General features: G+C 39.1%; 1 long non-coding RNA gene and 2 pseudogenes across 1 annotated transcript; 1 reads left to right on the top strand and 2 right to left on the bottom strand.

Annotated features, from left to right (window-relative positions):
* Positions 1-15,276, bottom strand: part of LOC139950945 (alkaline phosphatase-like) — a 446,069-nt pseudogene that overhangs the window by 104,838 nt on the left and 325,955 nt on the right.
* LOC139950294 (uncharacterized) lies at positions 1,053-2,622 on the top strand (annotated as a pseudogene).
* On the bottom strand, positions 5,049-7,464 carry LOC139950308 (uncharacterized). The gene is made up of 3 exons (XR_011787640.1): positions 7,422-7,464; positions 6,896-7,038; positions 5,049-5,974 (listed from the first exon to the last, which is right to left on the bottom strand). It is a non-coding gene; the product is annotated as an uncharacterized lncRNA (long non-coding RNA).

Below are 15,276 nucleotides of genomic sequence, written 5' to 3' on the forward strand. Positions count from 1 at the left end.
TCAGGACCAATGGACTCTCCCTGGTAGGACAAACTTCGTCAGCCCTATTACAAAACAATGTTTTGCCCGAGGTAACAACCCGCATACAACCGACCACGAGATCAATGTAAACGTACATATCGTTTGCCACTGGGAACGATGTTGTATTTATGCTGACGTGACCAAGGTCACGGATTGCTGATGTGCACAACATGATAGGGATTTTCCATTACATGTACTGTTGAGCGCAAAAACGGTAAAGGCGCTCATTTTCATCACGTTGCTCGGTGTGTTAATTTTGATAGCACAGTCTACGTAGTTGCTCGCGTAATGTGCAAACTGCAGCCTGGGGTTGCGCATTGCTGTCGGAATAGGTCACGAAGGGCTAACAAAAAAATGGTTCAAAGTGGATGCTTGTACCGCCATTGTATGAAATAGGGTTCGGCTGGATCTTAACAAAACAAAACTATTTCTGAAGTGATATTGCTAAAAACCTGTAATTGAAAGTTGTTTAGTCAGGAATCATCCGTGATAAACTGAAGACTGGGATGTCAATAACAACTCACTTGGCAGGTGTTACTTATATGTATATATACTTATGCACAACATAATAAACCTGTGAACACTTGGTCGTCGAAGTTGCGAGATAAAAATGGAAAACAAAACATTTGTCACACTGAGTTGTGTGCTTTCAGATGCTTGATTTCGGTACCTTAAAATCTAATTATGAGGTCTAGATATCAAATTCGAATGTTTGTGGAAATGTATTTAGTTTCTCGAAAACTACGTCACTTCAGAGGGAGCCGTTTCTCACAATGTTTTATACTATCAACAGCTCTCCATTGCTTGTTACCAAGTACATTTGTATGCTTACGATTATTTTAAGTAATTACCAATAATACGGTGCTCAATGCCTTAACCCGTGCTTTGAGTGGTCTGTGGCAATACACTGCGCAAATTAAATTCTAAAGCGCAAACTTGAACTTGTAAGAAATCAACTTTGCGCGCCAATTTTATAAGCGCGTTTTTAACAAATTCGAACACTGTAATACTATCTTACAATATTCGTGCAATTGCAAGTTGTACAACATGTCGTCCGTAGAATTTGCTCTTTCTTCCCACGTTGCCAGTCAACTGGAATGTGTAATTTGTATGGGAAAGTTGGTTGTGCCTAAACTTCTCATATGTGGGCATACATTTTGTCTGGGATGTCTGGACGAAATTCTGGACGACAACGAACCTAGAATCGTCTGTCCCTTGTGTCGTGATGTGACCATTGTTCCATCAGAAGGAGTAGATGGGCTGACTACGAATTTTGCTCTGCAGAGCCTTCTGGAGTCACTCAACCTGAATGCCGATGAAGTGGATGAACCAGAAGACGAGGAGAATGAGAGCACTCCGAAATCGGGCGAAGTAGAGGATGGTGAGTTGACAATGTGTGAGTTGCACAAAGAAAAAATGAAGTTTTACTGCTCCACTTGTGAGCTTCTGATATGCCGTGACTGCACTGTGGTCGACCACCCAAGACCAGACCACAAGTGTACCAATCTTGATGAGGCATACACTTGGAGGCAGCAGATCAATCAGAAGGAGTTACAGCTCGCCAAGGGGCTGATCAAGCTCACCAAGAAGTCGAGAGGGGTCCTTCTTGCCACAGTGGAGAATCTAAATCAACGCTGCGACCAGGTGATTAACGAGATAGAGGTGTGTCGCCAGGAGGGAATGAAGATGCTCAACAACAAAGATGCCCTTATCAAGGAGTATCAGTGCAGTCTTGAAGAGCACACTCAAGACCTACTTGACCTGACCCAACATGCTAAAGGTACCACCAAGATCGACGTTCTGGATCAATCCAAAAGTCTCGCGGAAACATTGTCATCTTATAGAGACAAACGACATGTGATGCTCGACACCCCGAGCAAGGTGCAGTACCCTATGTTTGTCGGGGCTGAGGAGGAAGTTCAAGGCTGGCCAAGACCGAGTGGTCCCAGAAAAGAAAAGGTAATGCTAAGCCAAAAAATAAGAAAAAATGTAGTCAAGAAAAAACAAGTGAAGCAGAAACTGACAGTACAAAAGGCCCAAATCTCGCTTCGATAGGTGGTATGAAAGGCGGGAACGTACCCCAAGCCACATACCCCCTCTACCGCTGATGTATATGCAACAAACATCGGTGCCTGGTGGAGTATCTGGTGAGCCACATAGAGGAGGAGGAGGAGGAGGAGGAGGAGGAAGAGGAGGAAGAGGAGGAAAGAGTCACAGAGGAGGTCAAGGTCACAGAGGTGGGAATCAAGGTCAGGGAGGTCAAGGACAAAAGAGAGGAGGAGGTAGAGGTGGTCGTGGGGGTCAAGGTTGTGAAAATCAAAGAGGGCGGGGAGGTCAAGCTGGGAATAAAGGTCGTGGCATTGGACACCAAAAGAATAAAATATTTTGAAAGTGAAAATGCCAAATGTACATAATGCATCGCAGATAGTTTATTGATTAAAGTCACCTGGAAGTGGTATTTTTTCAAAATAAAGCTTTTGTCACTAATATGTGTTTTGATGAGTGGAATGTGAATAAACAGTTAAATAAGGTTTAAAAAAATCAGTTCTTATGTTATTTACAAATTTAAGAGTAGACCCCGACCCGAGAGGGTGCTGTTCGTGACGTCAATCGAGGCAGATTTTGCCTGTAATGCGTAGAGTAAACACAATTGCAAAGTACATGTACGGACCAAGTCGTGAGTTTGTACGTTTCAATGCCGACCAGGTGTATTGCTGCTTAATGCAGAAAAACACTTTTTTAAATGTACCAACTCGCGACTTGGACGTACATGTATTTTGCACGTGTGTTTACTATACGCATTGCAGGCAAAGTCTGCCTCGATTGAGGTCACAAAAGGGGTAGGCGGAGTCAGCCCCCCGAACAACTTTATATATTTTTTAAACATATAAATTGTGAGAAACAATTACTAAAAAAATTGTTTTATTGTTTGTAAGCATATACTCTTGTGTTTGAAAGGAAAAAAAAAAAAAAATTCCAGGTGAGTTAAAAAAAAAATTTCATGTCGAGAATTAACGTTTAAGAAATTAGTTTTGTTGCGCATTTAATTTAAATTGCCAATTCCAATTAGTTTCGGAATTAAGGTGCTCAAAAGTGGCGTGAATATTTTTATGTTTTGTTAAAAGTTTTAATTTACAGCATGTACATTGTGTTTGCGAAGAATGCACATGTCATGAACATATCTTTTAAATATCTTCTTAGAAATAATTAACATTATTCATTATTGGACGTTTCATGCCGAGCTGTCAATCACCCTAGACTCAAGCTTCAGATTGTCTGGGGTATTTATAAATTGATATTTGTTTCTTTGGTTAATATTATTAAACAAGCAAAGTTGTCTTTGATTTTAAAAACATTTTTGGCACATATTTGCTGAAATTGTTTGATGCAGCTTTATTTTGTTCAGTATAAATAAGAATTTTAAGTTTGATATATAGTATAACTCTTTCCTTGCTATCTCTGTCCAACATGTAAAATAAGTTTAAGTTTGAAAAATAGTATAATAGATATTAAATTTGCATCGGTGATAAAGAATATTAATTTTGTGTTTTTACCCATATACACTGATGTGGGTTACCCGAGTTCTGTGAAAAAATCACAGGCATATGATAAAAGCAGTGTCATGGCAACTAGTTGGTATGACACTGCTTTAGAATTGCAATGGTCGTTGGTTCGAATCCCACCTGAGTAATATTTTTTTCACAGAACTCGGGTAAATACTGGGTATGCAGTGCTAAAACACACATCGGGGTATATGGGTTCCCCACCCCCCCCCCAAAAAAAAAAAAAAAAATAAATAAATAAATACCCCCCCCCAAAAAAAAAAAAAAGTATATATATATAAAAAAAACAATATATATGTACAAATAATATTAATAGTAATAATAATAATAATAATATTAATAATAATAATACTCCCCAGGGAGCTGAGAAACATTAAAAAGGGACTGTTATTGGTCCTATGACCAGGGCACTCAGTAAGCGCATTGATACGGTTATTGTGAAATGCGCTATATAAGAATTTGTTATTATTATAAAAGAGTAAAAATAAAATAAAATAAAATAACAAGATAAACTATTATATTCGTCCCATAAGTTTGAGTTACGAGTGTTACTGTATATACCAGCCAAATCAGTAAAATATTGCGTTAGTTAATGCATGTATTAAAGAAGCCTTCTAAAAAGTGTTATTGTATTAAAGAAGCCTTCAAAAAAAGTGTTATTAAATGAGTGTTGCAAGAAGAGTTCTTTTTAAAGCAAAATATATCGTCGCTCTTTACGAACCAACAAAACAGCCACTTCAGATGAAATATGGGTTACGAGAAAATCGGGTTTTACGAAATGGGAGTATTGAAACGCTAAATTTTAGAGGTTTATACTCACAATTTCTTGCAAAAATTTCCAGGATGGTTGCAAAGGGTTTACTTTTAACAGAACACGTGAATATTTTATCGGTACTTTAGTTTGAATTGAGATAATTAAAAGTAATTAACTCTTTCGGTTCGTAAAAGCATTTTTTACTGTGCACGCAATCTATTAGATTGAATTGTCAATCTTTCACAGATTGCCGTTGGGGTACAATCTGTCCGGATTGAAAATCAATCTTTATTTAGAGTGAAAATTTTCAATCTAAAACGATTGGAATTTCTAACTATTAGATTGAATATTTCAATAAATTTTCAATCGAATTTGGATTGAAAAAAATTCAATCTTGACTGAGATTGAACTATTTCAATCTAATAGTTTGAAATGTTCAATCATTAAATGATTGAAAATTCTCAGTCCAAATCAGTATTGGAAGTCAACATACACAAGTTGTACAATTTAACAAAAATTCCATGTCCACAGAACAGTACTCTTAATTCAATGCATTGTTGCTTTAATTCAATTCAATTCGATTCAGTACATTAAACTCAATAAATACATTTAATTCAAGTAACACAGTAAATTACAATTAAGTTTAGGCAGTCCCCAGCTATTAATTGCTTGAAATGGGTTAATGATCTTGATTAATTACTTATGCCCAATTTCATAAAGCTGCTTAGACAACGAATTGCTTAACAGTTTTCTGCGTAGCAAAATTGTACAGGGTACCAGTAAAAAATGGTACATGTGAGATGGTTTCTTTGCTGGAAACCACGATTTTGCTGTGCTAAGCTACTTTTCACTGACTTCACTTAATTCAATTTCAGTAAAAAAAACTCCCCTCAGTTTTGAACTGTTCTAAGTCCAATACTTTTATATTACCAAATAAATATTTCTCATGTTAAGCTCCAAAAAGATCATTTCGACAAACTCTTTTTGAGGAATAGTTTAAACAGGGAGTAGGGGATGAACAAAACAATTAAAAGCTCCCATGTTGATGCTCGCTCTGTACACAAATTGTAGTGAGCATTTTGTTGCAATAATTTAAACAAATAATAGATTAAAACAAAATGTTCATCGTTTACCTTTTTGAACCAACCTATGCCCCAAACCATTTTACTTTTATTCTCAATCCCATTGGCCACAACACAATAGTAAAATAATATTATTAAAAAGTTCAAAATTCTAAAAATTGAAGATTATTTTTCCAAAAAAAATCATGTTTTAATTATACACTCTCAGCAGTTCCAACAAACGTTAATAAGTCAATAATGCAGGGTTTTAACTTGTTTTATTGAGGTCTTGAGTACTTTAAGGAGGCTTATCACTACACCAAACATCATGGTAACACAGATGGAGATAACCTGGCCATATCTATGTCAATAGTTTTTTTCCTAACTGAATTAAAGACTGTCTGACAAAGTTCATATGCAGACAAACTGCAAGTACCTACTGGTTTGTTAAGAATGAGGTGCCACAAGGCACTCGATCTGCTGCTACTGCTGCACGATCCATATTTGGACTGGTTCTTGTTTACTGATCTATGCAGCAAGTATACCAGGGAACCGAGTCCACACAGATAGATCCTCTGGGAAATAAAAGAAACAAAGTGTACACACTATTAAAGGTTGCACAGAATGGTGACAAAAAATTAGCAGGTTTTGTGTGAAATCAATCTTTTTTGTTACTCAAAAAAGCGTTCTTATAAGCTGTAGGCAAATTGTACAGCTTAGTTATCACACAAGCCGGAGCGGAATACGGAAAATATAGCGCTTCTGCGTGAGTTGATATGGGACGCAGAAGCGCTAAATTTTCCGTATTTTCACGAGCGCGCGTGTGGTAATGTATTTATCTTCAAGCAAACTTGGCGCATGACATCGAACACACAATACGCAGGTAGTGATGGTAGCCGTGCAATATAGGTTTTTATCACCACTCCATTCTGCAAATCTGATTGGAGGATTAGCGCATACTTGAAGATAAAAGAACTTAATGTACATTCAAAAGTGGTGCTTTTGCATCAAATGCTGATCATCGTATTCATTGCTTGAAGTTTGCTTGAAAATAAATTTGATATCACAAGCGCGCTCATGGAATACAGAAAAAATATAGCGCTTCTGCGTCCTATCCAACTCGGCCTTCAGCCTCGTTGGATAAGGGACGCAGAAGCGCAATATTTTTCCATTTTCCACGAGTGCACGAGTGATAACTTAAAATGCATCAACTATACCTAAATCTAAATTTGATTAAGCCCCATTTCATATTTCCTGCGAATTCGACACAAATGTTGACGTCACAAATGCACAACAAATAATTTGCACCAGTTGAAATGTGTTCAACTCTTGCAAAACATTTCCAGCGAAAACAGGGATGTGCCGTCAAAATTCACTCCACATTCCCAATCGCAGGTTACGTCTTGTGTTGAAGTCGTAACTATTTGAGGCGCGACTAGTCAAATAGTAAAATTCACTAGTTGCCCGCAGGCTAATTACGCCGATACGTTACTTACTGTTTCCATCCTCGAAAGATGCTCTTGCACTAGTTGATATTCATTCTTCCCAATTTCAATTAGTGCATCTCAAACACCACTCCACTTAATAGTAATGAAATTGTCTTGCTCTTCTTTAACAGGAGTCCAGGTTCTAAGTTGATCTGTAGGACAAAATGTAACGCACTTGCAACTTTAAATTAAGATGAAAAGAGAGTATAAAGATTATGTTATTTATACTTCCAGAATAGTGTAATTAAGAAACGGATGCAACCTACCTACAACTAACACAGAAATGCATTGCATTTTAAAATAAATATGAAGGTACAAATAAGATTAACAGAAAATTCACTACAGAAACTTGATCAAAACCGAAACAACACTTTATATGAAACCTTATTTGGTGATTTAAATAACTGCTGGGTGTGGTAATAACATCCGGTGAGGGGCTTGGTCTTTCAACATCCTAGCCTGAGCCATTACTGATGACCACCCCCTCCCCATTCTATCATCTTGAAAACTATGTCAACACAAATGATTATCTTACCAACTCAGCTCTGGATAGTCTTGGAAACCTGTAATCTCTGAAAAATAAATTCATATAAAAACTTTTTAATAAGTAATAATTATGCTTAGCCTGAGTACTGTTTGAGATTCATCATGGATGAATCACATTGACTCTTTAGTCTTATATTATTATATATAGAGGTAAGGAGATAACAAGGTGGAAGGAAGTTTTTGAACAACATGTTAAGAGTTGACAAAGTATGCCCTACATGGTAACCATGGGCGCCGCCATCTTGAACTATTGTTTACTTTTTTTCCGCTTTCGGCATCTGATATGTCATGTTTGTACATTTTTGTTGTTTTAAAATAAATTCATTATTATTATTATGTGACTGACCTTGAACGAAATAAAACCATGCTAAATAAAACCAGGTAAGAAAAGGACAGCACATATTAAATAATGCCTACGATTTTTGAAAGGAAAACTAGGATAGGAGAAGCTCAACTTGACTAGCCCCATAAATCGGTCCAATCCACTCCGTATCCTTGATAGTGGATTGGACCGATTTATGGGGCTAAACTTGACATGACTTGACTTACGTGTGTACACTGCATCAACAACAAGGAACACACAGCTGTCGTAACGTACGTACTCAACACTAAACATTTTATAATACTACCACAGGGAAAGTCGTGTACTGTCGACAGCGGTGTTTATTACTGAGCTACTCTGTAGTGGTTTTTCTGCCAATAGCGTTATTTCTACCTCCATGGTTAAACTTAGAACAAAAAGTAACATTCGTAGGCCTGTACATGGTGGCAATATTTACAAAATCAAAATGTATAGGTTTACCTACAGGAGACCAGACAACTCGTCCGTCGGACAACTCGTCCGTTCGGACAACTCGACGGTTCAGACAACTCGACGGTTCGGACAACTCGACGGATGATTTATTCAACCGTCAGACAACTCGACTTGGGGTCAAGACAAGTCGACGGATGGCCGTGACGGGGCTCAGCACGGGGCGGGAGGGGTAAAAAGCGGCCTGGGGTGGGGATGTACTGACGACCGACTTGGCAATAATGCAAGGGCGTTCCCCAGGGGGAGGGGGTATATTATGGTGGGTGGGTTTATATCCGGGCAAAAGGATAATTGATTTTTTTTTTTTTTTTTTTACCATGACCCGCTGCATTTTCATTGCTTGTACCATAGAGCAATGATCGAGTTGTTATTGTTGTTGGTAATAAAGTAAATAAAAGTAAATCTTCTAATAATAGAGCTGTATAATGTTTTCAGTGGCGTAACTAGACATTTTCATTTGGTGGGGCAAGTGGGGGCAAAGATTAAATTTGGGGGGGGGGGCCAAAGAAGTGCAAGATTATTATTAAATATGTTAACTGATATATAGTTGATACACACCAATGCAGTTCTAAAACAGTCTATAGTCAGCATGTAACAAAAGATTGCGAAAACAACAAAATCTTAGAGAATATTTCATTTTGTATAAGATAAAACTTTTTGACTGTATAAAAGGATTAAATTACCAACTGTGGTCAACAAGTACCAATTTAGAGTTGTACACGGTATTCTCAACTAGGCTTTGTGGGTGTGTAAATACCCAAAACATAATAATATTAGGCCAAGTAAAAATAGAAAAATAGAAATGTTTAGCGTCCCCGCCCGCTTCCTTTTTACAGGACACCTCTTTTTTTTCTTAAGTTTTTTCATGCACATTTTTTTTTCTTTTGTTTTGAAAAAGGGATATTTTAAATGATCTCAGCCAAAAAACAAAAAATCTGAATGTCTTGTCTGAATGCCTTGACCAAACTGTTTCATTAATGTTTTGTGTATTTCAGCAGCAGAAACAAACCAGTTGATATTTGACATTCATGGCGACCACCTTGAAATAAAAAATAAAAAGCCCCTCCTCCTTCCTTATTTTTGAGAAACCCAGACACTAAACATGTTTCTTTTTTTACTCGGCCTTATTGTAACAAGTGTAAGCCAAAAATACGGGATCGAAATTGTGGGTGTTTAATAATCACATTTTAGTTACGAAACGGATATTTAAAAATAATAGGCCTACCTCTCAATTGCACCGCTTGCTTCAAAGGAGAAGAAATGGTCTAAGCAACTAATTCGCTGGCCATTTTTGTGCTGTAGTAAATTTCTCTGTAGTGCATCTGACCATGGAGGTAGAAATTTCTACCTCCATGATCTGACTTTGTGTTTACGGAGCTATTAGTATTGGTCTGCGTTCAGACCACCACGTATTTAACAGAACTTTGTCACATCCTGCACTCTCTGTAACCGCAAAACCACAACAAACATTTACCGCCAATACGATCGCGCGCGCGTTTCCACGCATTTTTCATGTTAAGTTTTCCGTTTTACGGCAGCATTTTATGCAGCCTTAAACTATATATATATAAGGCCTATAAGAATATACTTATCTCTGATTTCATATGGGGGGGGGGCAAGAGGGGGGGGCAAAGGTTCCGAGCGGGGGGGGGGGGGCGCCGGCCCCCCTGCCCCCCCCCCCCCCCCCCCCCCCCTCTGGTTACGCCACTGAATGTTTTACTTATTTAATGTTTTAATTGTGTTTTTTAAAATCTTTTATTTTGAATAAATTGAAGACAACTACTAGCTGACTACACATAGAGTCATACCATGGTCATCTCATAGTCTGTTTTTTACACAAAGTCTCGAGATAGTCACAAACAGATGTTTCACCAAGTATGGCTTCACGGGAACACCACACTTCTTGTGATAAATAATAATTGGTAAATAATAATGATCAACATTAACCGTCGACTTGTCTTGGCCATCCGTCGGGTTGTCTCAAAGTCGAGTTGTCCGAACCGTCGAGTTGTCCGAACGGTCGAGTTGTCTGAACCGTCGAGTTGTCCGAACGGACGAGTTGTCCGACGGACGAGTTGTCTGACATTCTACCTACACAAACAGTACTCACATTCCAAAACACGGTTTTGCCTCGTCGTCGAATCATGGTCGAACTCCAAACGTGACTGTATCTTGCTCACGGCGTACATCAACGGGTCTTTTACTTCAGTTAGTTACGCGGTAACGAAGCAGAAGCACTGCCATCTTTCTCCGTCCCCGGCCCTAGAATTCCGCGGAGATCGAGCCATTTTTACTGGTATTTGCTGCTCATAAAATGTGCGAATTCACTCACACACACACACACACACACACACACACAAAAATGGCGGCAGTTAAAAAAGAAATTGAGACCGAAATTCTTCGTCACGTGATTAGTGGTTTTGTTTTTTATTGGTCCGATTTCTCAATTGATTTGTTAATGCAGCCTTTTGATTGGTTCAAGTTTTCAATCGCATTATAGATTGAGACAAAATTGAGACGGCTTTCAATCTTTTTCACGATAGACTGTGCAAGTCTCGCGAGAAATTGAACTTCCGGGACCATTGTGGTCCCAACCTAATGGAGTTTTACGTTGGGGAGATTTTGTTCTGTCAATAATTTTAGTTTAACATAAGTTATGACTCTAAAAAGTGAATATGTTCTTGGGAATGTAAAAATAAGTGACTAAAAACAGAAAAGTAGAATCAATTCAACAAATTAACGAAGAAAACTAAAGAAAAAAACTTGACCTCCAGTTTCCGGTTTACTCTAAACAATTAAGAATGTTACCAAATTGACGTTCCCATTATCGCTGAACCCATGTGATGATCGCACCAATTGGACGTGATTCACAAACGGGGTTTGTTAGAAAAACCATCCAGGTCGATGTCGAACAGCGATCCTCGTCCCGATAAATGTATAATATTTACGTTAATTTAAACAACACAATTATTATGTACACGAATTAAAATAATAATTATACAAAACGTACGTTAAAAATAATAATCTTTAAGAATTTTTTAACAAATAACAATTTCAATACAATTTGGTTTTGTACAAAAATATACTTTTTTTTCGAATTAAGTTCTCGTTTTCGCTACGTGCGAGACTTGCACAGTCTATTGGGACTTGGATTTTGCGCAAGACGGGAATTTCAATCGTTTTCAATTGTTTTCAGTCTAAATTCAATCTATAAAACTCAATCGCTTCAAAGATTGGAATTTTCAATCGTTAGAACTAAGAGAGTGTACTGCGTGAAGGTTTTACGAACTGTGGTGCGCGTACTATTTTGTCACTTCGTAAAACTAGTGTAAAGAAAAGTATCATTCACATGGTAATGTTTCACGAACTGACGAAGCGGTAGTTTCGCCCCAATCTTTTATGAATCAGTTGAACTTTATTTGCAGCTCTGCTTTGTTGACGTCCCCAAATATCACAACGATGATTTAAAAAATCTATTAACCTAAACAACAAAATGAAAGTTGTTTGAAATGCGTACCGAATAATATGGACTTAGTAAAATTATTGGAGAAAATGTTGTTTCAAAATCAATGTTTGGTTTTCAAAACTGCCCCATACTAGATGGATCCTGTGGTGTATTTACGTGGAGAAATACTTAAGTGTCAGAGTAGCCTAGCACACAATAGCTGCCATTTTGAGAAGTGGTTTATTCACATAACCTTTGACCTGTATACAAACATGCATGCATACATGGACATGTATACATACATGGACTGTGCACTTTATTCATGAGCCGTTCATAAAGTAGTGCCACAGTGATACATTACACGTCCTCCTCACTAATTATGAAGTGATGTAAATGTTCAGCAGTTTACTTTTAATTATTCATAAAGTTCTGGAAAATACACATGTAGTTTGTTGCACTCCTTATATCAGGATAGTAAGAATTCTTGTTTTGTTTTGCATGGCATTTTTTTTTTTTTTTTTTAACATAACACTGAACTAGAACTATCAACTCTAATTTGGGGTAAATATTTTTAAAACAAACATGAGTAATAAATCAACTGTTTCACTCCACTTTGCTTTGTTTCTGTTCTTAAGACTAAAGGTTCAGTTTATCTGGAGGTTTGCGTTGACGTGATGGGTAGCGATGTTCACGCACTGGGGACCTAACTGGCACTAGAGTTTTAGGGTTTTGTGTCTCTTCATCATAAGAGGGTTGCGCGCCTGTTGATGGAGTTGTCGCTATCTCTGGTGCTAGTTCTTGTGGTTGATCAATGTCAGGGGTAACACCTGTATCAGAATCCAAAATCTGGTCGATATGTCTGCGCCAAATCATATCTGGCCCTACGCGCACTTCATACGACAGGGGACCGTTTCGAGAGTGCACAACACCAAGAATCCACTTTTCTCTGCCTCAATAATCGCGAACTGAGACTGTCTGTCCAACCTGATGCTCTCGTGTTGTACTAGCGGATCTATGTGCAGCTGTCTGGTCCGTTTGTTTGTCACTAACACGGCGGCGAATATCCGGTTTCAAAATATCCAAGCGAGATCTAAGCTGTCGCTTCATGAATAGCATAGCAGGCGAATGTCCTGTGGTACTGTGAGGTGCACTTCTGTAAGCAAGAAGAAAGTTAGCGAGTTTTGCTAATGTTGATCCTTTCTCCCCCGCCATAGATTTTAGAGCTTGCTTAAAAGTCTGTACAAATCGTTCAGCCAGCCCATTGGTTGCTGGATGGTACGGAGCAGATCGGATGTGTTTGATACCATTGCTCTTGAGGAAAATTTGGAATTCCTCAGACGTGAACTGGGGCCCATTATCGCTAACAAGCTGTTCGGGAACTCCATTGCGTGAGAAAATGTCACGAAGAAAATCAATGGTCTGAGTTGTGTTCGATGATTTGGTACACACAACCTCTGGCCATTTTGAGTGTGCATCCACGACCACTAGGTACATTTGTCCAAGGAACGGTCATGCATAATCAATATGGATGCGTTGCCATGGGGTCGTTGGCCATTCCCATGTATGGAGTGGTGCTGAAGTTGGATTACGCTGAACTCTTTGGCATCCAGAGCATCCTTTGGCAATTTGTTCAATATCATGATCAATCCCAGGCCACCAAGCATAGCCTCGTGCGAGTGTTTTCATTTTCACAACACCGAGGTGCCCTGAATGTAACTCATCAATGACATTCTTGCGAAGCTTGGACGGAATTACGACGCGTAGTCCCCACATAAGGCATCCCTCATGTACAGAGAGTTCATTTCTGCGTGTATGAAATGGTGCAAGGACGGAGTCGTGAGTGTGAGGCCACCCTTTCATGGTATACTCACGAGCCTGGGCGACTGTCAAATCATATGCTGTCTCCCGAGCTACTTGTGAAGATGTCACTGGCAAAATTTCGAGTTGTGAGACATAGAGAAGATTATCTGGGTCACTGTACTCATGAGTGACCGACCTCTGGCAATGGCCATCTCGACAGTCCATCGGCATTACAATGCTTCGCTGTATTTTTGTATTCAATGTCATAGTCATGACTCCCAAGAAATATCGCGTATCTCACCAATCGTGACGCGGAAGTCGCAGGAATGCTCTTTGCAGGGTTGAATATGGATGTGAGCGGTTGATGGTCTGTAACCAGCGTGAATTTCCTTCCATAGAAATAGTTATGGAATTGTTTAACACCCCATATCAGTGCTAAGGCTTCCTTATCAATCTGTGAATAGTTACGTTCTACCGAAGATAGTGTGCGTGATGCGTATGCGATTGGCCGCTCAGATCCATCTTGCATAACGTGAGACATCACAGCACCCAACCCATATGGTGAGGCATCACAAGCTAACTTCACCTGTAGATCTGGGTTGTAATGTGTCAAAACTTCCTTAGAAGTGATCAGAGTTTTGGCCTTGTTGAATGCATTTTCACAGTCTGTTGAGTGGGTGCAGTATAGTGGCCAAATTCGGTAGAAAGCGGTGGTAGTAATTGATGAGCCCAAGGAATGAGCGCATTTGGCTGACATTGGTTGGTTGTGGGGCATTGTTCACTGCGTTGACTTTGTCCTGAGTCTTATGTAGTCCCTCAGCATCAATCTCATGCCCACAGAAGACAACGCGTTTCTTGAAGAACTCACACTTTGACTTGTTGAGTTTTAATCCGCGGTCATCAAGAACATTGAGGACTCGCTCGAGGTTGTGAAGATGCTCTCTATCATCACGACCTGTCACAATCATGTCGTCAAGTATGCACTGCACACCTGGAATTCCTTGGAGGATTTGCTCCATAGTACGCTGCCATATGGCTGGGGCGGATGCTACTCCAAATGCAAGGCGATGCATCTGAAAAAGTCCCTTGTGTGTGTTGAGTGTCAACAATTTACTTGACTCATCCTCCATAACCATGTGTAGATATGCTTGAGCCAAATCAAGCTTGCTAAATCTTTGTCCACCTGCGAGTGTTGCAAATACATCTTCAATTTTAGGCAAGGGGTAATGGTCAATCTTTAAGTTCGCATTGACTGTAACCTTGAAATCACCGCAAATTCGAACTCCGCCGTTTTTCTTTGGAACTGGTACGATAGGCGTTGCCCATTGACTTGTGGCAACTGGAGTTATTATATGTTCACGTTCCAGTCTTTCTAGTTCCATCTCAACTTTAGGTCGCAGTGCATATGGCACTTGTCTTGCTTTGAGAAATACGGGGGACGAATTGTCTTTGAGCGTTAGTTTCCCTTTAATGCCTTGTAACTCACCAACTTTATCACTGAATAGCTTCTCATGTTTCTTGAGCAGCGAGTTGAGGTGAGTGTCTCTCATATCCATGGAGGAGGTTCTCATGGCTAAAATACTTGGCCAGTCCAATTTTACTGTAGCGAGCCAATCACGACCGAAGAGGGGAGGACCACCTCCTTCGACAACGTACAGTTTCTGTGTACAACTCTGTTCTTTGTACTGGACATGTACTGTCAGCAATCCTGCAGGGGAAACTCTTTCTCCTGTATATGTTTGCAACTTTACTTTTGATGGTTGCAGAGTTACTGTCGGTAAGAGTTTT

The sequence above is a fragment of the Asterias amurensis genome, chromosome 18, assembly GCF_032118995.1.
Source record: "Asterias amurensis chromosome 18, ASM3211899v1".
Taxonomy (NCBI): domain Eukaryota; kingdom Metazoa; phylum Echinodermata; class Asteroidea; order Forcipulatida; family Asteriidae; genus Asterias; species Asterias amurensis.